We start from the raw sequence: 27,220 nt of genomic DNA on the forward strand, positions 1-27,220 counted from the left end.
AGATGGAGGGATTGGAGAGGGAGAGATGGAGGGAGGGAGGGATTGGGGAGGGAGAGATGGAGGGAAGGAGGGATTGGAGAGGGAGAGATGGAGGGAGGGGATTGAGAGGGAGAGATGGAGGGAGAGAGGATTGAGAGGGAGGGAGGGAGGGAGGGAGGGAGGGAGGGAGGGAGGGAGGGAGGGAGGGAGGGAGGGAGGGAGGGAGGGAGGGAGGGAGGGAGGGAGGGAGGGAGGGAGGGAGGGAGGGAGGGAGGGAGGGAGGGAGGGAGGGAGGGAGGGAGGGAGGGAGGGAGGGAGAAAAACGAGAGGGAGATGCCAAGATGGAGACATTAGGGTCATGGGCAGGGGTAAAAGAGATGAGAGGGGGAGTAGAAAAGGAGATAGAATGAGTAAGCCAGAGAGAGCGAGAGAGAGACAGCGAGAGAGAGACAACACGGAGTGCTCTCTTACTGGATGGTGTCCCCAGCCAAACCGTGTGTGTCAGAGAGATATTGCAGTGACAGGCCGATTTTCCTTCCAGGGCCAGGCAGAGGTGCCCTCACCCATCGTCCTGACACCCTCCATAGGGATGAGGCTGTAAGCCAGCCAGCACTGGAGTCCCCAGCCCTCTCACCCATCACCCTTCAGCGGGACGGCCTTGACAAGTCATAGAGGGAGGGCTGGGGGGTTCCAGGCGCCAAGCAAAAACGATAATGCACACACTTCAGAGCTGTCACACTAACCACTGGCCACTTCTCCGCCTGACTGAGACCGCATTATTCACAGTTCATACAGTCTTTCTTTTCAACTCGAAGGGCCAGTTTTCCAGACCCGGATAAAACTCTTTGAATAAAAAGCATGCTCACCTCGATGTAAAGTGTTCTTTAGTCTAAGGTTCCAGGAAACAAGTACGTAGGGCTGCGAGGGTTGCGTCTTTACTGATTCGCTGTTATTTCTACAGCCCATTGAGTTTGATATGACTCAATAAGGCTACAGTAAAGAACCTCAGTGACCCAGCAAGAGAAAGCCACTATTGTCTGAGAGTGATGATGTCACCCTACTGGAATTCTTTCCTCTCTCATCCATGACCGTAGGGCAGGAAGAGCCTGATAAAGGCTGTCAAGCCTACTGTCATCAACTGGCAGGGTTAAAAGGCACAAACATGTTGAAGACATTATTTTCAAGCAGAAGTTGATTTTGGGCCTAATGCTGAAAACAAATATGCAAATTGCAAAGCCATAAAACCTATTTACCTCAACGCACCATAAATCCAGTCAAAGTTACTCAACTAGACTTCGATCCTAATCCTATGGATTTTCACCATTACAGAGTAGGCATTCACATTTCATGGCTATTAGAAAGGGCTCACAGAGCTTGGTCTTTCCACACAGCTGTACCCCCCCCCCAGTGTTAGTTATGAATAGGAGGTGTTCATGAAGCAATACAGAACAAATGTAAGTGTCTTGAGTTGTGTTTGCGTGTTCTACGGTCTTGTAAATATATGATATTGTCACGATACTTAGGTGCCTATGTGATATGTTTTGCGAATCTCACAATTCTACATGCATTGCGAGTCGATACTGTGATTTTATTGCGATTCCACAGTCCTAACATATTGCTTATGTTTGCTGCCGGCGGACAAGAGACAGCGTTGAGAAAACTAGTTTTGATGTAAATTTTAAAAAAAGGTGCTGAAAACAAATTGGCTCTCTATTTCAAAAAGAAGATAGCTTGTTCTCAATGAAGGAAATACATTGACATTTTGGTTCAGGTACAGTCAACTAGAGCAAAAATAACAATGCGATAGTCAAAACGATACAGTATATCGTCAAACATATCCTCGATATGTAACTGCATCAATTTTCCCCCATCACTATTGATATGGTATCTTGGCTTTAGCATTCACCAGGATTTTGCATTCACCAGATTTAGTGTGCTGGTTCTGAGAAGTATTCTTTAAACTTTTCCTGAAGCAATTGTTGATATCTTGAAATTGTTCATATCTAGAACATTTTTGGTATCTTGAAAATGTATGTGTTCTTGCTAAGATTCTCTTGACAAATGAATGATGAAATGCATTTCTCATACATGGCAGTACAGTTTTTAGACAAAAAGATCAACAATCTGTGAAAAGGACTGGAGTGTCTTTTCAACTGAAAGCCCCCCAAAATATAGACTTCATTCAGTGTCCAGAAAAGTGGATTGGCAGTATAGGCACATGTACAGGGAACTGCCAAAATAAAGGAAACACTTGAGTAAATGTTGGATACAAATTATATTGAGAAAAAAAAAGATAATTAGGTTCTGGTGCCTGGCCTTGTACACTATATTCAGACTGCCTGTAATTATACAGTGGGGCAAAAAAGTATTTAGTCAGCCACCAATTGCGCAAGTTCTCCCACTTAAAAAGATGAGAGAGGCCTGTAATTTTCATCATAGGTACACTTCAACTATGACAGACAAAATGAGAAAAAAAATCCAGAAAATCACATTGTAGGATTTTTAATGAATTTATTTGCAAATTATGGTGGAATATACGAATTTGGTTACCTACAAACAAGCAAGATTTCTGGCTCTCACAGACCTGTAACTTCTTATTTAAGAGGCTTCTCTGTCCTCCACTCGTTACCTGTATTAATGGCACCTGTTTGAACTTGTTATCAGTATAAAAGACACCCGTCCACAACCTCAAACAGTCACACTCCAAACTCCACTATGGCCAAGACCAAAGAGCTGTCAAAGAACACCAGAAACAAAATTGTAGACCTGCACCAGATTGGGAAGACTGAATCTGCAATAGGTAAGCAGCTTGGTTTGAAGAAATCAACTGTGGGAGTAATTATTAGGAAATGGAAGACATACAAGACCACTGATAATCTCCCTCGATCTGGGGCTCCACGCAAGATCTCACCCCGTGGGGTCAAAATGATCACAAGAACAAAGCCTACCATCAGTAACACACTACGCCGCCAGGGACTCAAATCCTGCAGTGCCAGACGTGTCCCCCTGCTTAAGCCAGTACATGTCCAGGCCCGTCTGAAGTTTGCTAGAGAGCATTTGGATGATCCAGAAGAAGATTGGGAGAATGTCATATGGTCAGATGAAACCAAAATATAACTTTTTGTTGCATCCAAAGAACACCATACCTACTGTGAAGCATGGGGTGGAAACATCATTTTTTGGGGCTGTTTTTCTGCAAAGGGACCAGGACGACTGATCCGTGTAAAGGAAAGAATGAATGGGGCCATGTATCGAGAGATTTTGAGTGAAAACCTCCTTCCATCAGCAAGGGCATTGAAGATGAAACGTGGCTGGGTCTTTCAGCATGACAGTGATCCCAAACACACCGCCCAGGCAATGAAGGAGTGGCTTCGTAAGAAGCATTTCAATGTCCTGGAGTGGCCTAGCCAGTCTCCAGATCTCAACCCCATAGAAAATCTTTGGAGGGAGTTGAAAGTCCGTGTTGCCCAGCAACAGCCCCAAAACATCACTGCTCTAGAGGAGATCTGCATGGAGGAATGGGCCAAAATACCAGCAACAGTGTGTGAAAACCTTGTGAAGAATTACAGAAAACGTTTGACCTCTGTCATTTCCAACAAAGGGTATAAAACAAACTATTGAGATGAACTTTTGTTATTGACCAAATACTTATTTTCCACCATAATTTGCTAATAAATTAATTAAAAATCCTACAATGTGATTTTCTGGATTTCGATGAAAATTACAGGCCTCTCATCTTTTTAAGTGGGAGAACATGCACAATTGGTGGCTGACTCAATACTTTTTTGCCCCACTGTACAATCCTGAGGTACTATGCCTTCTGCTGACATTTTGAACATCAAAATGTCACATGCTTTATGATAGATTTTGATCCAAGATTTTAATGTCCATTTAAGACATCCATAATTGAGGGCGCAGCATCCCTAACGGAGGGCGCAGCATCCCTAACGGAGGGCGCAACATCCCTAACGGAGGGCGCAACATCCCTAACGGAGGGCGTAACATCCCTAACGGAGGGCGTAACATCCCTAACGGAGGGCGTAACATCCCTAACAAAGAGCGTAACATCCCTAACGGAGGGTGTAACATCCATAAAGGCAGTTTTTCCTCTCTAAAGCAAACATGGAAATGACAATCTTTTCAAATTTATAAATTGTGTGTTCAAACTTTCCTTCGCAATGGCTATCTATGTTTTGATCTGAGATGTACAAACTCAGCTAGGTTGTCGTCTTGTTCCATCACTGCTCTGCTCTGTCTGCTCACACCCTGTTCAGCTTGGTGTGCAGTGGAATGCCAGCATAGTGCCGTGGTAAGTTCATCAATAGATGTAATATTTCATAAAAAGGCAACAGATCATTGTAACCGTAAATAGAACATTGCCCACACCTTAATCATTGTCAAAACAGTTATGGTAGAGTATAGGAATCTGACAACATTGAGAAATAACTATATTGCGTTTTCTTCTCAGAAGATGGAGACAAACTGTTCGAGGCTTACTCAGGAGGGTTTGGAAGATCGTGACCTGCTCTGGCATCTCAGAAGAAGAGAACTGTGACAGAAGGTCAAGATCTCACACACACACGCACACACACACGTCTACAAAAATCACAATTTCTTATTATGCGTCTTGTGTATATTGTGCATTTCAACAAATATAATACTGAACTGAGAGGAAGGTTAAGCAAGTATTACTTAATAATAACTTTTGAAGTCTTTAATAGATCATTAGGGCACAAAGCCTGTATTAACCAATAGCAGAGAGTGCTTATGGAGGTCAGGAGAGCAGAGATTGCCCTAGAGGGGATAGGACCAGGAGGCTGGGGAGGATGTGGACGAGTTTTCAGTATAATTGCATAAATGTGCAGCAGGGTCGAAGCTGCCTGTAACGGGTAGGAGAGAGATTCCTAACGGGTTTAACCAGGCTCAACTCAGCCAATTTCTCAGCCAGCTCTGTAATCCAATTTGAGGATCCTTTTTATTCGTCTGAGACCAGGAGAAGGGGAGGAGAGGGGGAGACTAAGAGAAAGATGGGGGGCAAGGTGAGAGAAGGATGGGGCGAGTAATACAAAGGGAGCGAGGGGGCAGAAAGACCGAGGGAGAAAGAAAGAGTGGTCTTTCATTAGAGAAAATAGGACCAATGATGATCAATGTGAAGACCAGGAGAGAGACTGGAAGAGAGGTTCATCATCATGCTACTGTATGACTCAGTATGAGGGCAGCAGAGTGCTATAAAGACAATGACCTCAAACGGGAAACCTGTGGACACAGACAGGGCTGCAGTGCAGAGCTTCCAGTACGGACTGGGTTAGAGGCTATAGGAGCAGGCAGTGCAGAGCTTCCAGTATGGACTGGGTTAAAGGCTATAGGAGCAGGCAGTGCAGAGCTTTCAGTACCGACTGGGTTAGAGGCTATCGGAGCTGGCAGTGCAGAGCTTTCAGTACCGACTGGGTTAGAGGCTATCGGAGCTGGCAGTGCAGAGCTTTCAGTACCAACTGGGTTAGAGGCTATAGGTGCTGGCAGTGCAGAGCTTTCAGTACCGACTGGGTTAGAGGTTATAGGAGCAGGCAGAGCACGCAAGGGGGAGAGTATGTGGATGGAGCGACAGAGGCTAAGCACAGTTCCCAGTGCCAGCTGTGCTCTCTGCTCCCCCTTCGACCCCCTGCTGGCTGGGTGGCGTGTCTCAGCTCACCTAGGCCTAACCAGCCCTGACAGCAGGGACCACTGCCAGGGTACCATGTCATGCCATGCCAAGTGGAGGGCATATGAGAAGTGTGGAACTAATAGACTCATTTTGTGTGTGTGTTTGTGTCAGGGTTTCCGTTAGCCGGTAATAGCTGGTTTTTGGGCGATTTAAGAAAAGAAAAAGGGGAAAAAAGCTGAGTAAACAAAATAGGTGCCGGCCAGTTGTCCGGGAGAAGAAGAAAAAAATACAATTGTGAAATAATGGTTTTTAGCATATTGATTGATGGAAATACTAGTTAGGGTTGCAAAGGGTCGGAAACTTTCCAGGTACAAGTTTTCCATGGGAAGTTAAGCCCGGGAATTTGGGGAATTTTGCTTAAATTCGTTTTATTTTTTAAAAGTTAGCTTATAACAGTGAACCTTTTTTTGTGGGATACACATAAGGCAATTCTAGGTTGTGACATATTTTGGTTAAACTATCCCCAATTCAATGGAATTGCAACCCTCAGCATGCACAGTGCATTCTTCCATCACATGTGCAGCTGATTCTCAAGATCTTGCACACTAATGAGATGCTATTGAGCCCACACAACTACACTGTCTGAGCCAAGGACTGCATGCTTTATGGTATGTTTTGATTACAATACTGGGTGGCCTGAATATATTTTATATGACATACATGTTTTTTGTTAACTAGTAAATAGTAGCCTACAGCAAAGTGTGTTTAAATCATTTCTAACTTGTTTACAATTTCTGCTAGTTAGTTTTTGCTACCATGTGGGTTTTAGCTTGCTTGAGCCTGCTAACTGAGGTGTTAATTCACAACATGTTTCCGTACATGTCTCATTTTAAAACATTTATCTTACAAAAGGAGTTGTTTAATCGAACTGCTTAACTATCTATCTGTACATGGAATTGTATTTGGGGTTTTATACAATTTTTACAGGAAAATGCCACATGCACAATCAGATGTGTGGAGACATTTCACTGCAGCTAATGTAGAAGGAAAAGCTGTGTACATTTACAAATACTGTGCCAAATCATATGTGAAGAATGCAACAAAGATGCAGAATCATCTGGCCAAGTACATAAGGTTCCCTCTGCGCTCACAACAACCAACCTCTGACAAAAGTCCATCTACTTCTATTCAAGGGGAAAATGATGAATAATCATACACCTTATCGATAGCAACAGCTCATGGTCCCCCTGGAATCAGTTTTGACTCAATGGAGGAACATTGTCAGAGAAATGCTGATTAATGTCTTGTTCGAGCTGTGTATGCAACTGGTTCACCTCTGATGCTCACAGGCAATGTGTATTGGAATAGATTTCTGAATGTTCTTTGCCCAGCATACACCCCTCCAACCAGACATGCTTTATCTACTAATTTCCTGGAAGCAGAGTTCAACATAGTTCAAGTGAAGGTCAAGTAAATCATAGAGAAAGCAGACTATTGCAATCATCTCTGATGGGTGGTCGAATGTTCATGGGCAAGGAATAACTAACTACGTCAGCTCCACCCCTCAACCAGTATTCTACAAGAGCACAGACACAAGGGACAACAGACACACTGGTCTCGAAATTGCAGATGAGCTGAAGGCAGTCAATGACCTTGGACCACAGAAGGTATTTGCACTGGAGACAGACAATGCTGGGAACATGAAGGCTGCTTGGTCTAAAGTGGAGGAGTCCTACCCTCACATCACACCCATTGGCTGTGCTGCTCATGCATTGAATCTGCTTCTCAAGGACATCATGGCACTGAAAACAATGGATACACTCTACAAGAGAGATAAGGAAATGGTTAGGTATGTGAAGGGTCATGAAGTTATAGCAGCAATCTACCTCACCAAGCAAAGTCAGAAGAATGAGAGCACCAAATTGAAGCTGCCCAGCAACACCCATTGGGGTGGTGGTGTCATCATGTTTGACAGTCTCCTGCAGGGGAAGGAGTCTCTCCAAGAAATGGCCATATTACAGTCTGCTGATATGGCCAGCCCCATCAAGAGGGTCCTCCTGGGTGATGTATTTTGGGAGAGAGTGGTAAGCAGCCTGAAACCTATAACAGCAGCCATTGCACGGATTGAGGGAGACAATGTCATCCTGTCTGATGTTCAGACTCTGCTTACAGATGTAAGAGAAGAAATCCGTACTGCCCCGCCCACTTCACAGTTGCTCCAAGCAGAGGAAACTGCAATTCTGAAATACATCAAAAAGCGTGAAGACTTCTGCCTGAAGTGTACATGTTTGACCCCAAGTATGCTGGCAAGAGCATCCTGTCTGGTGCAGAGATCAACAAGGCCTATGGTGTCATCACCACCTTGGCCTGGATGAGGGCAAGGTTCTTGGCAGTCAGGCGAAGTACACTTCCAAGCAAGGGCTTTGGGATGGAGATGCAATATGGCATCATAGCCACCTGGTGGAAGGGACTTTGTGGATCTGAGGCTCTTTCCCCTGTTGCCTCCATCTTCCTCCAAATCCCACCAACATCAGCCGCCTCAGAGCGCAACTGGTCCTTGTTTGGGAACACACACACCAAAGCACACAACAGGCTGACCAATACAAATGTTGAAAGATTGGTAGCCATCCGGGAAAATGTGAGGCTTTTTGAGCCTGACAATGAGCCATCCTCAACAAGATTGGAAAGTAAAAGGGAAGATGAGGCCTTAAAGTCTCAAGAGGTGGACATTGAGGAGGTCCAGGGAGAAGACATGGAAGCCTGAGAGGAAGACAACCAAAGCTTTAGTTTCTAGACTATCATTTTATGTTGAAAACGTTTTAGGGAGATGCGATGGATCATTGGGGATCATTCAATATTCCATTTCTTTTGTTGTTCAGTAAAATCATCCCATGTGAAGAGTCAACTCATTTAATTAAAGTTCAATTTGTAACTACATGTATTTATTTATATTGGAATTATTTATTCATTTCCAATTATTTCTACTTATGATAAGGTAAAAGGTTTATGTTTGTCTGCATATGATAAATATATCCAATGCAAAAAAAAATAGACATTTAAATTGTATTAATATTAATTTGCATATATTTTCCACGGAAAGTTTCCACCTCCGAATATTCCCCAAAATGTGCATCCTGTTTCGGATCCCCCCGGTACTGATGCTCATTCTGTTCATCGGCTTTCTCGGCTTCACTGAACGGGATTCATTATCATCAACCCCGTATTGTCTTGTCTAATTGCACACACCTGGTTCCCATATCCCCTGATTAGTATGTTATATATGTTCCCTCTGTCGGTTATTGTTCCCATGTCCGTTGGTGGTGTGAGCGTTGGTGCAGCTGTTAAACTGCGTGCTATATATATATATATATATATATATACACACACACGTTTGGGCACAGCAAGTTTTTGTATACGTGTTTGTTTGGCGTGTATTAAAACCCACATTGTGTTTTCCTGCGCCGGTCTCCAAAATCCTTTATACAAGCGTGACACAACCCTAATTCTACTCAATGTAAATACATTTGACTGGTCATGATTCTCGGTCGACAGCTTAATTTGCATAATTTTGTGCTATTAAATTGGTGCGCGTGTACAGTATATTCGTTATGTATCATTTACAGCACAGTCTGGCCGGAAAATCCGCCCGACAGCGCGAAAGCTGCTGCTACAGCATGTCAAACGGTAAATGCATAGGCAACGGAAGGCAGACTTCATCAGCGCGTCACACACCGCTTTGCAACGAGCTGGTAGGCAGTATGCATATTTAAAACCTGAACGTTTTCCTACATATGAGCCTGGCTTTAAATTAGCCTAGCCAAAAATCAGACCATATCCGTGGAGCAAATTATTTGATATCAACTTTTTTATTTTCCAGTAGCAAGATGCACAATCCTAGTCATATTAGCAACCCATGCTAGTTGCTGCATATTAGATCTCCCCTCTTTCTATATTTCTAAACGGATATTTTCATTTGGGTTACTTGAAACCCCTTTGCATGCACGGTCTTTTCCTGCTAATTGCATTGTGGAACGAACATTCGCGAGTAGCCTACTACTTACTGCCTTGTGCGCATTGCTGCGCTTATAATGTGAAGAAACGCTAGTGTATCAACAGTTTCAACTAAACGTTCTAATCTGTTGCATCAAACGCATAGCTTTTTTTACATTTTTTTCTACTGGTTGTATGAATTTGGAATCTATCATCCCACAACTGTCCCAGAGTATGTTTGGAATTGGTCATTTCTTTCACAACTAGCTCACCAATAGAACAGGTCAACTGTTCTACTATGGGGGATAGTAGATTGACATAGTGATTTTGCTGTTCGTTACTCGTCTTGTTGGCGAGTAACGAAGTAAGGAAAAGTACATGTGGACAGTTATTCTAACATCTTCAAAGTGCGCATCAGAATTTGGCTAGAATGACCGCACATTGTTGAATCATATAGACTTGCATGTTCTGTTAAAATATAATTTGTGTCATTCTGTGCACAGTGGGTGGAAGCCCTAATCAGATGGTAAATTCAAATGCCACCGGTCAAATGTGAAACCCTGGTGTGTGTGACTGGAGACTGGCAGGCCCTAGGGTCCACTCTTTCTCAACTGCTACATTAACTACTCTGTCATCCTCTGACCTCAACTAGGTATCCTACAGCAACCATGTCTGATGGGACACCAGAGTTGAAGTTCAGTCTAAAAAAAAATGATATTCTGGAGGCTTCAAGCACACCACTACTCCCCATACTCATTTTTAACCTATTGGAAACAGCCGCTATTGAGTCACCCATCAGCCCCTGCAGATAGCCTAGAAGCCAGCTAAGCTTCTCTGAGCCTCTCTCAAGACAGATGAACAAATACTGTCCGAGGGCCACGGAGTCTGCAACCTTTCCATATTGCCTTTGAATGAGTGCTACATGTACACTTTGCCTGGGAGTAAAAAAATAAATAATGTAAAACTGGAATGTGGTCCTGGAGGACCGGAGTCTGTTGCTGTGCCTCTATCTGAACACATGTTCAAACACTGGGCCTACAGCTAGAGCCTACAGCTACAGCTAGAGCCTACAGCTACAGCTAGAGCCTACAGCTACAGCTAGAGCCTACAGCTAGAGCCTACAGCTAGAGCCTACAGCTAGAGCCTACACAGATCAGAAGGACCAGACGTGCAAGATCCTACAATGTGATTTTCTGGATTTTTTTCCTCATTTTGTCTGTCATAGTTGAAGTGTACCTATGATAAATTACAGGCCTCTCATCTTTTTAAGTGGGAGAACTTGCACAATTGGTGACTGACTAAATACTTTTTTGCCCCACTGTACATACATCCAGGCACCGATGGAGGTGTTGAGTGGTTCATTACTTTGTGCAGATGGGTCTGCTGCTCTCTGAGCCAGAGACTACTCCAGCACTGAGCGACTCAGTGAAGCATTAGGCCAGGCGTAATTGGACAGTAAAATGCATTCTCTTATCATTCTCACATGGTTGAAAGTCTATAGGCTCTTATAGATTGATATCATACTACAGATTTAAAAATGGTTGTTTTATTCGACATTCATGCGAATACAAATTTAAGTGTAGGCTATTTCAGTGCCGGCTTACAGTGTCCCTATACTCACCGCTGCACCATGAACACTGCTCCCAAACTGCACTTCCCTAAGAAAGACAGATGAGCGGTTGGGTTCAGTTTTGACCTGGTAAAATCACTACATTTCCCCATGCGGTTGAGACCCGGAGACCAGACTGTTTTAAAGAATGAGGAATAAGTAATGCGATGATCTAACAGCATTCAGTTCCACTCAGCCCACTGTACCATGTTGAATGGCTTTTTTTAAAAGGTCAACGTTTATGCTACAGCTCTACAGCTTCTCTCCTTCCATCTTTTTTTCCTCTCCCTCCCTCCCTGCGGAGCAATTTCTTAATTGAAGTGAGATTCGGTTTGGCTTTTATAACTCATAAATGTCTCTGAGCACACCCATTTGCCTTTCTCAGTTGTAGTCTATTAAAGATATGGATCTGACTACCAGCTGCAATAGGAAGGTCTTATCTGTTGTTCTCGGTTCTCACCGATTCGCTTTGAATTTTTAAAGCCTGTCCTTGAATAAGAGGAAGGCCAAAGACTGCAAATTAACAGATGCATTGTCTGATTCTAATTGTTGTTTTTTTATTCATACATTTTCCTTTAGGGGCTACATTGTGGTGTTTTGTAATATTAGATAGTCGAGGCTGTTTGATCAGACACAGCCAACATATCTCAACACTAGCCTGGTTCAAGACAATTTTTATTTAACTAGGCAAGTCAGTTAAGAACAAATTCTTATTGACAATGAAGGCCAAACCCTAATCCAGACGACGCTGGGCCAATTGTGCGCCGCCCTATGGACTCCCAATCATGGCCGGTTGTGATACAGCTTGGAATCAAACCAGGGCTTGTAGTGACGCCTTTAGCACTGAGATGCAGTGCCTTAGACCACTGCGCCACTCGCAGACTGACGACTGTTTTTGTTGCTTTTTAGTGTCCCTGTCTATCTGAGAGCACCTGCCTGGTTAGCACTAGTCTGTAGAGGCTGTTTGTGTTGTGACAGCTCCCATGGTGCTCTCTGGACCTGGGGTCACAGAGGTCATGTCACTGACTTCCTGGGTGCAGACTCCTGTGGCGGGCCGGGAGCAGTGCACGCTAACTAAGGTTGCCAGGTGCACGGTGTTTCCTCCGACACATTGGTGCGGCTGGCTTCCGGGTTGGATGCGCGCTGTGTTAAGAAGCAGTGCAGCTTGGTTGGGTTGTGTATCGGAGGACGCATGACTTTCAACCTTCGTCTCTCCTGAGCCTGTATGGGAGTTGTAGCAATGAGACAAGATAGTAGCTATTAACAATTGGATACCACGAAATTGGGGAGAAAAAGGGGGTAAAATTTAAATAACAAATAATAATAATTAAAAGAGCACAGTGCAAACTGACACCACGGCACTGTATACACAGGCAGCCCAATTTGGATATTTTTTCCACTAATTGGTATTTTGACCAATCACATATCTTTACACATCAGATCTGATTGGTGAAATGGCCAATCAGTAAAAAAATAAATAATAATTGGGCTTGGGCTGCCTAAATGCAGCCCGCTAGTATCAGAAGACAGACCAGAAGAGGCTGGCTGACACACATTGGCTGCTATAGGGCCAAGCCTTATCTCATGTTGGCACAACTGTGGTCTAAAACACAAGCATACACACTTTCATTAGACCTCTATTGTAATATCGAAGAGGCACAGAACTGAAAAGAGCCCGTGATGATTAGACATTTCTACATCTATTATCTCAAAAGAAACAGAAGGATACTAAGTGCTTTAATAGCTTTGCTTGACACAGAAAGAAACACAGTTTGATCTCACTAAGTGTTCACTTGCCTGCTTCCTTAATGACAAAGATCCTTTGGTGGGAGTGAAAGCATTGCTGCCAAGAGGCAAATCAATTCTAAAGCTGAGGACATTTGTTTGCATGCCAGCCAGCCGCCAGCTCCTCTGTGATCAATCTCACTGTGCCTTGTGTTGATTTTTACAACTCAGCCGATGCCATTTCCCTCAACCACAATAGAACGGACAGTTTTCCAGCTCGTTTGAGGAACAGAATGTCTGCATCATTGTACAGGGCTGTTAAAACCGCTGCCAAACCCAAATAAGTTGACCTTGGACTCTGTCTTATATCGTGCTCTAGGGTAGCAGAGGGGAAGAAGGATTCTCTCCATCTCTGTCTCCCACTCAGTCACAGCATTCCGATGATTTCTTTACACCGGGGACCAAAAGCCAAGATCAACGGTTCTTCATGACCATGTGGCCAGACCAGTTATAGTTGTTAAGAGATGGTTAATCCAGCTATACTTTGAGGGTGAAAGCAGCAGTATCCCCGTAAAGTAGGTAATCCAGTGACGTAAAGGGAGTTTAACTGTTATCCCACTGTGAGGCTTAACAAGCATAAGCCATCCAAATTGCCACTGTGACTGTGGAGAAATGATTTTTACACAACGAACAGAACAAAAATATAAACAACGTGTCAAGTGTTGTGACCCATGTTTTGTGAGCTGAAATAAAAGATCACAGAAATGTTCCATACACACAAAAAACATATTTCTCATCCCTGTTTGTGAGCATTTCGCCATTGCCAAGATAATCCATCCACCTGCCCGGTATGGCATATCAAGAAGCTATTTAAACATCATTATCATTACACAAGTGCATTTTGTGCTGGGGACAATAAAAGGCCACTAAAATGTGCAGTTGTCACACAACAATACCACAGATGTCTCAAGTTGAGGGAGCATGTAATTGGCATGCTGACTGCAGGAATATCCACCAGAGCTGATACCAGAAAATTGAATGTTAATTTCTCTACCATAAGCCACCTACAGCGTGGTTTTAGAGAATTTGGCAGTACGTCCAATGGGCCTCACACATGTAACCATGCCACACCAGGACCTCCACATCAGACTTCTTCACCTGCCGGATCGCCTGAGGCCAGCTACTCGGATAGCTGATTAAACTGTTTGCACAACCAAATAATTTCTGCACAAACGGTCAGAAACCATCTCAGGAAAGCTCATCCGCGTGCTCGTTGTCCTCACCAGGGACTTGACCTGACTGCAGTTTGGCGTCGTAACCGACTTCAGTGGGCAAAAACTCACCTTCAATAGCCACTGGCAAGCTCGAGAAGTGTGCTCTTCACTGAATAATCCTGGTTTCAACTGTACCGGGCAGGTGGGAAACAGTGTGTATGGCGTGTGGGCAAGCAGTTTGCTTATGTCAACGTTGTGAACCGAGTGCCCCATGGTGGCAGTTGAGTTATAGTCTGGGCAATGAATAAGCTATGGACAACGAACACAATTGCATTTTATCAATGGCAATTTGAATGCACAGAGATACCGTGATGAGATCCTGAGGCCCATTGTCATGCCATACCTAACCAAGTTTTCTTCCAGCTTGACCCACTTAACTATAGTCTGGTTCCAGATCTGTTTGTGTGTTTGGCTTTACAATGACAATACGTGAGTTGGCAAGACAGCACAAACAGATCTGGGAACCATCAGGCTGACATTAACCATGGTAAGTAGGGCTGCACTATATGGGCAAATAATCAAATTGCGATTTAGATCAAAACACTTGGATGAACTGTTGTAATCATATAAATAAAATTAGTTTTCTGATTCTATGGTTGGTGTTGTTTGGCATGACAACTAAATGACAAAGCCAGGTACAGTAGAAGTTTATGTGACAGGGTAGGAACCAAAGTGTTGGTCAGTGTGTTACATAGTAGGAACCAAAGTGTTTGGTCAGAGTTTCCCAGGGGACCCTTATTACATTTGAATGTTACATTCATGGCACTTAAAACAATTGCAGCCTCATGCAATATGGATATTGCACATGTCAATATTGCAATTTCAATTAATCGTGCAGCGCTAAATGGTAAGCATCACTTAATTTCACTATTAGCCTACAAAATGTTCATTTATGTAAGAGATGGAGTGCATAGGAGCCTATCAGACCCCAATGATGTTTACGATTCCCACATTTCAGATTTCACCCAAGCCATTTGAGGACATGTGAAAACCTAGGTGGCTCTGAGAAAACAGCCATTTAATCCCAAACAGATCTCTGCAGGCAGCTGTGGGAAGATTAGCATTGACAAACTACAGTGTGCGTAGCCTGTTGGGATGAGAGAAACAGTTAGGAGGATTGTAGGGTAAAAATAGAATGGGGGCCGAGGGGTTAGAGGTCAGGAGTCATAGTGTTGAGGAGAGACAGGAGAGTCCCAGTGGCTGTCAGAACCATGTAGGCTAGTCAATAAAAAAAAACACCCTTTTGGAAGCTTAAAAAAAAATAATTCAAGACGGGAAAAAAAAAAACAAAAAGAACAAACTTGTCCACGCTGACCCTGTGTGAAAAATCATCCAAATGTTACTGCCAGGGCTCCAAGTACAAAGAAGAAAGGATGTAAAAACAGCTACAGTCAGTGGGTGCATGGCCAAAAATCCCCCCCTATCATCTCTTTCCTCTCCTCCTCACCATCCTCCCCTTTTCGCCTTCCCTGAATGCCCTTGAGTATTAGTCTTTGATCTGGAGGAGCTGCCCGCAACTTGTAACGCACAGAGAATTATTGGCTCTGGAGTACATCATGCTTCCTGTAACTGTCCTTCCCTCAGTCTAACTCTCCTCTCCGACACAGACAGAACTCATAAGCACAGCACGCATAAGCACAGCACGCATAAGCACAGCACGCATAAGCACAGCACGCATAAGCACAGCACTCATAAGCACAGCACGCATAAGCACAGCACTCATAAGCACAGTGTCCGGAGGTTGAGGATGGAGGAACCGAAAGCAAGATGGCACAGCAGAGGTGTGGAGTGATGAGGATCGTAGGGAGGAATAACTCTACTCTTTAATTATTATTGAAATGTGTTGTGCTTTCTGGTGCCAGCTGACTGCCGTAGCTTCACCCAAGCGGGTGCTTCATTTTGTTAATAGTGAAGGAGTAGCTAGCTTAGACCTACTCCGGAGTGCATGAACTGCAGTGGCTGAGCTCAAACTTCAACCGAGTCACACAGAGGGGAGGGACAGCGAGACCTTGATGACACAGACCGGCTTTGCTTGCTCCTCCCCCTTAAGACCACTTTCCTCCGATGACCGCTCAGGCCAGGAACTTTCCTGGCCCTCTCATGACCTTCCATCTCATGAATGATGTTTTTTCTAAATTGCTTGTCTTTTTTTGTTGCTTTAAAATGCTTTGAGATTTTAATGAATAGCACTTTTGTTATTATTATAATTATCAGAACCTTGCACAGTCAATGTTATGTACCCTCAATGGCGGAGCTCTGTCTCTCTCTCTCCCTCCACACTGTGTGCAACTCTGACCCCAGTACCACAGCAATGTCATTAAAATAACACTGTCAAAGCTGCTGCTGTGTCTTTTATGACTAAAACTAGGTCTGTTTTGGAAGAGGTCGTTTTTTTGTTGTTGCCATAACTCAACACGACATAAATGATTGATCATATATTGATGTGGTTCTCCAGACGTTCGACTCCTCTCCAGAACTATGTTTCTGGAACACTCCAGACTTCACCTGGCTCGTGGGCTGAGCTAGAAGACCATATACAAGGTCTAAATACACGTGGCGATGAAAAATGAACGAACCAGTCAGAATTATTAATACATTGCACTTGAGATAAAAACAAATTTAAAACTAAATCCTTCAAACCTTTTCTTAAAAGCCAACTTTTTTTTTTTTTTTACCTCGGTGCTTATCGACTTCATCCAAGGCTCCTTAAGTCGTCTTCTGCTCAGTTTAACAGGGATTCATGGATATGGTACCGCTGCCCTTCGTGATGATAAAGTCCAACCATTACTACTCTGGGTTATGCAGATGACTGCGCTATTCCACCACATTCAAATCAGGCTCCTGCAACATAGGTGACAGCAATAGATGTGCTCCTTCCACACATATACCATGAAAATGCACGCACACGTCGATTGAAAGAGCAAAGGAAATGGCTCCGTAATATCATCAAAACACTGTACACAAAGTGTGTGCACGGTCTCGTTCGACCTCTCTCGGCAGCATGTGCTTCCAGTGCTCCCTCTCTTCCCCTGAACCTCTAGACCGACTTCTGGTTTCAGTTAGCGCTCACAAAAATGACCCGCTGCAGTGTCAGCTAGCTGAGCACCTGTCAAAACAACTGGGCCCTCCTCCTCCAGATGACCTTGACTACAGGCTCTCATTCATTCATTCATCCATCCATCCATCCATTCTCTACTGTACAGTTGAACAATTCACTCATCTGGGACATGGACCTAGTTCCAATTCTAAGCCACAGACCTTGAATGGACCACTCCTCAGGAATAAAAAGGGAGAACTTGTACGCACCCTTTGGCCCCTGCTTTAAAGAGGATGTGTCTCCTGTCCTTGCATGTACACAGATAAGCTAGTGGTCGGTACTCCTTTTTAAAATGTCAGCGTATTTCCCTACGACTCAAAGCATCTGCATGTTTAATCCACACTGACACCATTTAAAAGTAGATCAGACCACGGCCAGATCATTACTGTACCTACAGACAGACAGTTGAGGTGACCTATGAGATTGCAGATCATGACTATCAGGGAGATACATGGCCAATGGCAGCCAGGGACATAATGAAACACTCCATAGAACATTCACTTGTTGTGAACCTACAGCCATTTACAAGCAAGGACCAGGGGGAGCCGGGGCCCATCGGCAGGCAATAATTAGCCTGAGAGAGACTGGCACGGATACAGCAGTATTCTTTTCAGGCCCATCACAATAAATCCCTAGCCTAGCCCCGAGCGAATAGACGGGCTGTTGTGCAAGAAAACAAGCATCTCCCGTGAGATTATATAGCAGGCATGTGTGTGTGCTGTCAGAAGATCCAGAGCTTCACCCAACATCTTTCAAAATGCAGCTGCTCTCCCAAAAACATGACCGAACACCCAAGTGGCAGAAGCTAGGCCAATGGTAACTGTTCCCAGAAGCTAGGCCAATCGTAACTGTTCCCAGAAGCTAGGCCAATCGTAACTGTTCCCAGAAGCTAGGCCAATTCTAACTGCTCCCTCCTTATCTTGTGATTCCGCAACAGATTTGAATCACATTAAAATGCTATTATGCTATTAGTTCCATTTGAGCAATTGCTGATTGGTAATTGGAGTAATAATTGGTTTAATCTGGCAAAAGCCGACTACTATGCAGAAAAAGACGGACAGAAGACACAGTCTTTCTACACCCATGGAATGGGGCTCCCGAGTGGCGCAGCTGAATCACAGGCTGAATCACATCCGGCCGTGATTGGGAGTCCCATAGGGCGGCGCACAATTGGCCCACGTCGTCCGGTTTTGGCCGGGGTAGGACGCCATTGTAAATAAGAATTGGTTCTTAACTGACTTTCCTAGTTAAATAAGGGTTAAATAAATAAAACATTGCAAAGAACATTCCAGCATTACTCTCTTCATTACTTAATATAAGAGAAAGAGAGAGGTTTTTCTTAACTACCAGGTCCATTCCCCAATCTCATTAAAGGATAGAACTCAAAATGTAGGCCTCTGCTCTGCCCCCTCTCAGATTCATCATTACCTCCCACTTCCTTTTCAATTACTGCGGATTCTGCCCCAGCGAGTGAGCCATATTTATCCTGGCTAAGGACATCATTTTGGATTTCTTTTAATGACAAGCTTTTGGTCATTTTTCCACTCCGTCTTTCTCTCTCTGCCTCTTTCTAACACTCTCCCACTCACAATGTCTGTTCTGGAAAAGGTTGTGTCGTCCAAGTGAATACGATTTGTTGCCTGCAACTTGGAATAGCCTTATTCTTGGCAAAAAGGTGGGCTGTGTGAGATATCACTTTAAGCAAAAAGGCTAAACACTACAAATGTGTTACTCGGTTTCTGTCTGTCCGTTTGCTCGGTGTTCCTAATGTAACTAGTGTCACACTGTCGCCCCAGAGCCACATAGGGAAGTTATGGGGAGGTGAAGAGGTAGTCATACTCTGTGTCGTCAGCAAGACAGTCACAGCTGTAACATTCAGTTCCTCAACAATTTACAATGATGTTTGTCCCCTCAAGCTAATATCTCACTGCTCAATATCACACATCACAACCCCGCTCAATATCACACATCACAACCCCGCACCATATCACACATCACAACCCCGCACCATATCACACATCACAACCCCGCACCATATCACACGTCACAACCCCACCATATCACACGTCACAACCCCACCATATCACACGTCACAACACCGCACCATATCACACGTCACAACCCCGCACCATATCACACCTCACAACCCCACAACCCCGCACCATATCATATCACACATCACAACCCCACCATATCACACATCACAACACCGCACCATATCACACGTCACAACCACCGCACCATATCACACGTCACAACCCCCACAACCCCGCACCATATCACACGCACCATATCACACGTCACAACCCCGCACCATATCACACTTCACAACCCCGCACCATATCACACGTCACAACCCCGCACCATATCACACGTCACAACCCCGCACCATATCACACGTCACAACCCGCACCATATCACACGTCACAACCCCGCACCATATCACACGTCACAACCCCGCACCATATCACACGTCACAACCCCGCACCATATCACACGTCACAACCCCGCACCATATCACACGTCACAACCCCGCACCATATCACACGACACAACCCCGCACCATATCACACGTCACAACCCCGCACCATATCACACGTCACAACCCCGCACCATATCACACGTCACAACCCCGCACCATATCACACGTCACAACCCCGCACCATATCACACGCACCATATCACAACCCCCGCACCATATCACACGTCACAACCCCGCACCATATCACACGCACCATATCACACGTCACAACCACACGTCACAACCCCGCACCATATCACACTTCACAACCCCGCACCATATCACAACCCCGCACCACATATCACACAACCCCGCACAATATCACACATCACAACCCCACAACCCCCACCATATCACACGTCACAACCCCGCACCATATCACACATCACAACCCCGCACCACCATATCACACGTCACAACCCCGCACCATATCACACGTCACAACCCCGCACCATATCACACGTCACAACCCCGCACCATATCACACGTCACAACCCCGCACCATATCACACGTCACAACCCCGCACCATATCACACATCACAACCCCGCACCATATCACACATCCAACCCCGCACCATATCACACATCACACGTCAAACCCCGCACCATATCACACATCACAACCCCGCACCATATCACACATCACAACCCCGCACCATATCACACGCCACACAACCCCACCATATCACACGCGTCATCACAACACACCGCACCATATCACACGCACACCCCGTCACACCATATCACAACCCCGCATCACACACCCCCCCGCACCATATCACACTTCACAACCCCGCACCATATCACACTTCACAACCCCGCACCATATCACACATCACAACCCCACCATATCACACATCACAACCCCGCACCATATCATCACAACCCCGCACCATATCACACATCACAACCCCGCACCATATCATCACAACCCCATCATATCACACATCACAACCCCGCACCATATCACAACCCCCGCACCATATCACACATCACAACCCCACACCATATCACACATCACAACCCCACACCATATCACAACCCCACACCATATCACACATCACAACCCCGCACAATATCACACATCACAACCCCACACCATATCACAACCCCACACCATATCACACATCACAACCCCACACCATATCACACATCACAACCCCACACCATATCACACATCACAACCCCACACCATATCACACATCACAACCCCACACCATATCACACATCACAACCCCGCACCATATCACACATCACAACCCCGCACACACATATATCACACATCACAACCCCACACCATATCACACATCACAACCCGCACCATATCACACATCACAACCCCGCACCATATCACACATCACAACCCCGCACCATATCACACATCATCACACAATACCACAACCCCACACAATATCACACAACCCCAGATCACCACACAATATCACAGCCCTGCACAACATCACCACACAATATCACAGCCCTGCACAACATCACCACACAATATCACAGCCCTGCACAACATCATCACACCACACAATATCACAGCCCTGCACAACATCACCACACAATATCACAGCCCTGCACAACATCACCACACAATATCACAGCCCTGCACAACATCACCACACAATATCACAGCCCTGCACAACATCACCACACAATATCACAGCCCTGCACAACATCACCACACAATATAAATGTATTTCCCAATGTTTCTCCTCACTAGTTGAACAATAGGTCCAGGTTGATGTGAAATGTTCCAAAAACAGGGAGAATAGAGAGAGAGTACAGATAATTGGAGGCAGAAGAGGCAGCCTGACAAAGGGAACAGAATTAAGTGATATACAAGCCGGAGGACACACAACTAACACACATTGCTACTTATTACAGAGAGGAATGTAAACAGCGATAATTAAATGAGCCCATTGGCTGACAAGGCCAGGGGAAACATCAACAGTTAAACAGTTGCTCTCAGCCTACAAAAGGTCCATTCAACTCAAGATAATCCATTCCAATTACTCAGATGATTTGTTTGATCTTTCTATTTTCATTTTTGATATTTTAAGCATAGTCTAAGACATTCAGGAGTTTTGTAGTAGCCAATCTTAAGCGAAATCAGGAGTTTTCATTAAAAGAGATCACACTGTCATTAATTGTTATTCAAAGAGGACAAGATTAGCATGGTATGTTATTAGCATAGTGCTAGTGATTTAGGTTCCTTCAGTAGTCAGTATGGACCAGGGAGCTGCTGCTACTGCTGCTGAGTGGGAGGCAGTGGTAGGAGTATACACATCGTGGCCCTCTCGGTACCCACACAGTGATTGCCTGGTTTGTACATCTGCATCAGAGGGTAAACTAGAGTGCAGGAAGAGTCATAGACAGACATAACAGACAGAGAGAGACAGACAGAGAGAGAAGCTGGTACAGCTACATCCGTTGATCTGGCCTTGACCCGCAGTGCCAGAGTGCGTGAGGGACGAGTGTGTGTGTCTGTGTGACTGCCAACTTACCATCTAGGTCTAATCATCTGACTACGCTCTCTGACAACCCAGTGCCGTCACAGGTGGGAGACGGACTATTCTCCCGAATTCTGAAATAGACGGCGGACTGACTCACACATGCACGCGCATCCTCCTACGCACACGCGGTGTGAGCAATGAATGATGTCCTCTTTGGCCATAGTTTTTGCCTGCCCGCTTGGATGTTATGGAGCAGCCAAATATCCCCGCTATGCCCAACTTGCTCTCGACAAAGGCCCTAGATCAGATGAAGCATATCGTGGCTTTTAACTGCTGGCTGATCGTCAAGCCCCGGTAGAGCAAAAATGACAACCACAGGCATCCACTGGGCCTTTCAGTGCTGTCAGTTACACAGTCAAAGGGCGACAGGTTACCTAACTGAAAGACATGGAAACAATGAATCCTTGGTAATTCAGATGGACGTGCAACAGCATGGACGAATGATGGATGGATGGGTGAGAGATGGAAGGAGAGGAGAGAGGGAGGGAAAGAGAAAGAATGCTTTTAAAAGCCTTATCAGAACGGGGATGCACACAGTAATTGCGTTCCACTTGATTTGCTCAGAGGGGCCTGATGACACCCACACACGTACACCTCAGAGTGAACCCATCCCGTGGACTCGCTCGCTGCCTGCTGCGTTAAACACTGGTTTTATTCCCTCCTTTGTGCTAATCGCTGTTATCGGTCTCTGCCAAGCAGGCTGGAGAGCTGAGTGTTTCAAATGAGACCACATTCAATCAACACAGTCCATATTTAGACTGGGTCTCTCTCTCTCGTGTGATCTCCATCTTCCTCCACAGGTCTAGCAGAGAGTGATGATGAGATCGCAAAGCCACCAGAAATGGAAAGTTGTGGGATCCATCATGTTCGCAGAATGGCTCTTTCCAACAGACAAGAACTGACGACATCAGCTACCGTTCAGACACAGAGGTGAAATATGCATGATAGCATGAGTGAACAGGCCTATCACATCAGGATTAGCTGTCTGGAGGGAATGGGAGGGAAGAGGGACGAGATCTACGACCTAAACAGGAAGGAAGAGGGGTCAAATGTTACCACAACAGCTAGAGACTGTGCCTTTAGGAGCCTCAGGGGCCAAGAAATGTCCCTCTCTCTCCCATAGTATAGTCACGATACAGGAACTACAGGCTCCCTAGGTCTCTCAGGAGACTATTACTGGCTATTGGAGCAGCGAAGACCCCTGGACATGCATATTAATATCATATTAACATAGGCCTACATGATAACTAAAACCATAGGGTTAACGGAAGAGGCCTGGGAACCTATACTTCCTGTGTCGTGACTGGGTCCATATATGTTAAAAGAAGAGGTAGAACGAGGATCGGAACCCCTTCCAGAATTCACCTGCGAAATCGTGATTTTGTCCAAAGCACCGGAAGTAATGCTGCTCGTTACCTCACGCATCCCGTTGAATCATGACAGATCTACGGTACCGTTTACGTAGTCTGTCCACGAGAGATTATGAGAGCAACTAAGGGAGGTGTGTGTAAAAATGTCTGACTACCCCCCTCGGTCTCAGCTACGCCCTCCACTCCACCTCGTCATCCTAAATGCCCTAAACTGCCCCTTCAGACTCCGCTTTCCTCAAATTGGATTTCCAGTGTAGTCTCTGGCTCCACATCGTGGGCTGCATACCAAGAGCTTTAGAAGGTCCTTTAGGCAGTGTGACAACATTCACGTCTGCTGCTAGAGCACATACTTTTAGTCTTATTGGATGTATAACACGTTTTATTTCGAGAGAGAGAGAGAGAGAGAGAGAGAGAGAGAGAGAGACTGCAACAGTCTGGTTCATCCCAAGGCTCTCATTCAGTACTGAGGAGAGAGTCTGGGCCTGATCACTGTCTGGTGAGGGAACGGGTTTGCAGGGAACAGACACAAAGAGCAGAGAAAGTAGCCTCATTCAAAGAAAACCCATCTTTATTCTATGAAAAGAAGAACATGGAGACGGAACAGCAAAGCGGACAAAACAACTCAAGGCCTGACCAGAAAGAGCAAGATCCTGTCCTTCTGAATTTAAGATCCTGCCTTTCTTAGAAACCAGTGGGAAAAGACATAGACCTGTAAACAACAGCAAGCTCTCTTACATAAACCAATCTTTTCCAATAAATAAATATATATATATATTTGTTTTAACATGACCAACCTTTCAGAACCACTTCTCAGTTCAAATGTGGTCCCGACTCCTCTTCAGCCTGTCCACAGATTGTGCCGTATCCCTCCCTGCTAGCGGGTTTAAAAAAATAGCACTGTAACATGCTTCTGTTGGGAAAGCTGCTCGGAATGGAGGTTTGAGTGGATAGAGAGAGTGGGTCAAGGGAGAGAGACAGAGAGAGACAGGGAAAGAGGGAAAGGGAGAGGGAGCTGTAGAACGTTCTAGAGGGAATAGTCAACTCCATAGATAGACTCAGAGGCAGGCTCTGCCTCACCCTAACCTGCTGCCTCTGTTGACAGTGAGGCATGGTGGCATGCAAACAGAACATAACTAAGTATTTAGTTAAAGCCTCAAAACAGTAGGTCAAAATGTAATCTTGTTGTCTGTCTGATTTAGCTTTTTCCATGGCCAAAATAACACAGATGTAGTGTATTGTTCTATCACACTGTTAGTGTCATGAGTACAGCAGGCTATTAGAGCCATCAGCTAACATACCTACAGAACAATGTCCCCAGTTTTAATTTTCACAGCAAACATCCCACCTGCTCAACACTGGATGACCAGCTCCATGAGGCATTCCGACATTCCGGTAAAGGTCACAGGCTCAGGACTGTGACCTGGATAGTTTGAGGTCAGGCGCAGGCCACAACGTAGGCCTATTCTAATCTATGACAAGCCTGCTGCAAAGTATTTTTCTTCGTCCATAGTCACAAAACAACAACCATGTAAAAGTAGGGTGTGCTGTCAATTGCTGCATCTGAAAAGTGAATTTGCCATCCCCGTGGTTCAAACTTCAGAAGAGCATTGAGCCAGTACTCAAACTTTTGCTGGTTCGAATCCCAGAGCAAACTAGGTGAAAAATCGTTCAATGTGCCCTTGAGCAAGGCACTTCACCCTAATTGCTTCTGTAAGTCGCTCTGGTTAAGGACGTCTGCTAAATTACTAAAATGTCAAATGTAAGGGTGGTCCTACTATTCCAGCAATGGCTGCTAAATCTCTGAAGAATTTTGAGCAAGGGGGCTTTTAAGTGGCAAGAAAAGTAATTATGATGAGTGCTGTTAGCGTATTAGCCTAAACTTGAATTGTTATGAGGGGTAGCTAGGAAGATTATGCCTTTCAGATGCTTTAATTAAGCTCATTCAAAATGGCACAGCAGTGGAATCTGACATCCCATCTCCACAACAGTTAGCCTAAAACAAGCTCCAACTGGAAAAGCCTTTACAAAAGTCCACATGAATCTGTGCAATTGGCCATCATAGCAGGAAGCTGTGGATGCCTCAGCTGGACAGAGGTTGTTTTCGTGATGACCAGAACCTGCCTGCCGTTTCCTGGAGGAAGAGGAATCCCTCATTTGTCCGTACACAGCTGTCAGTTTGGAGTCAAAGTTGCTGTACTCCCTAGGATTCATCAAATTAACCTGAGCCTGAGAACCTAAACTGAAAGATCTGGAGCTCAAAGCATTTCTGTTGCCAGTATACTGGGTAAGCAGAGGCTTTGACCGTCTGACTCTGATAGGCATCTTCAGTTTCTCATTGATCTCTCCCATGATTGAAATCTGCATGTTTCAAACCCTGATTTATGCGAGACAACAAAATAGATGTTGGGGAATTCATCTTGGCCCAATTTCTGAAAAACTCTAGTCACTCTTCCAGGTACGAACTAAGATGTTGAGATTTGAAGTGAAGTGATTGTGGTGGAAATCTGGCATCCACTGCACATCCTGAGACTGTTGTGATAGCAACCGCCTGGAGTTGAAATCTGTCGTTCTGAGCTGAAGTGCTGAGAAAACAGAGACCGTAAGAAACTGTGAAATCTATATTCCAGAGGAAAAGTTGAACAAAGCAGGTAATATTCAAATCTCTCACATTGGTGGAGTCAGATGACCCATTACTATTCGCCTAAAGACAGAACAAAAGCCGCTTGTCTCTGAGAATCGCAGATGGGATAATCATCCATTTCACAAACATACCGGTGGGAGATAGAACTGTGGAGACGAGGCAGGCGAAACAGATGGAGAATTTTCAAATTACGTCTTATCAAAACACAACTGACATTTCCACCACCACATGAAAGTAGAGGAAACAGTGCAAGCCAGCAACAAGGTTCCCCAAGAGACATTGTAACCTACCCATGAGCCATCTTCTAGCGAAAATATTTTATTAGCTCAGACCAATTAAGGAATAATGCTTCTGATGTCGGCACATCTTAATGAGATCAATTGCCAAGCGTGCCAACTGCCAACCCTTCAATTTTATGAGACAATCCAGTGTCTTTTGAGTAACTGTCAGATATTATTAGACAGGACATGTCTACAGGGGCTGTTTCTCCTCTCCCGTCGCCTTTCTCACTCTAAATCTCTCTCTCCCTCTCGGTTTCACTTTGTCCCATTTAGCACCGACAGCCAGAGTCACAAGTGACACAAGTGTTCCGTGACAATGATTATGATCTGGTGACACCAGGCTCTGCTTCACTGATAGAATTGCTCTTTGATCTCGAAGTGTAAAATCCCTACTCGGACAAAAACCACTCTGACATGCACACTCAATGCAACAGAAACATTTCTCTGCATTATACTGTGCTCCTGTTGCAGTTCACATTACCACGGTAATCTCACTGTCATCCAGCCTGTTTTGAGGCCTGCTCTAGTCTAGGTCTTCACAAAGAAGCGTACAAACTGGAAACTGCATGGGG

At 44.9% G+C, this 27,220-nt stretch overlaps 1 protein-coding gene across 3 annotated transcripts in view; it reads right to left on the bottom strand.

The window, feature by feature from the left end:
• The window catches only part of LOC135543510 (cytoplasmic protein NCK2-like), a 55,052-nt gene that overhangs the window by 18,683 nt on the left and 9,149 nt on the right, over window positions 1-27,220 (bottom strand). Inside the window, exon 1 of one of the 3 annotated variants that reach the window (XM_064970829.1) lies at window positions 24,521-24,696. The exons of 1 other annotated variant lie outside the window; for it this stretch is intronic. The gene's annotated coding sequence lies outside the window, so the exon portion shown is untranslated. Of the gene's footprint in view, window positions 1-845; window positions 1,214-24,520; window positions 24,697-27,220 lie in introns of those variants that run through there. One more of the 3 variants, XM_064970828.1, reaches the window with a different exon arrangement.

The sequence above is a fragment of the Oncorhynchus masou genome, chromosome 7, assembly GCF_036934945.1.
Source record: "Oncorhynchus masou masou isolate Uvic2021 chromosome 7, UVic_Omas_1.1, whole genome shotgun sequence".
Taxonomy (NCBI): Eukaryota; Metazoa; Chordata; class Actinopteri; order Salmoniformes; family Salmonidae; genus Oncorhynchus; species Oncorhynchus masou.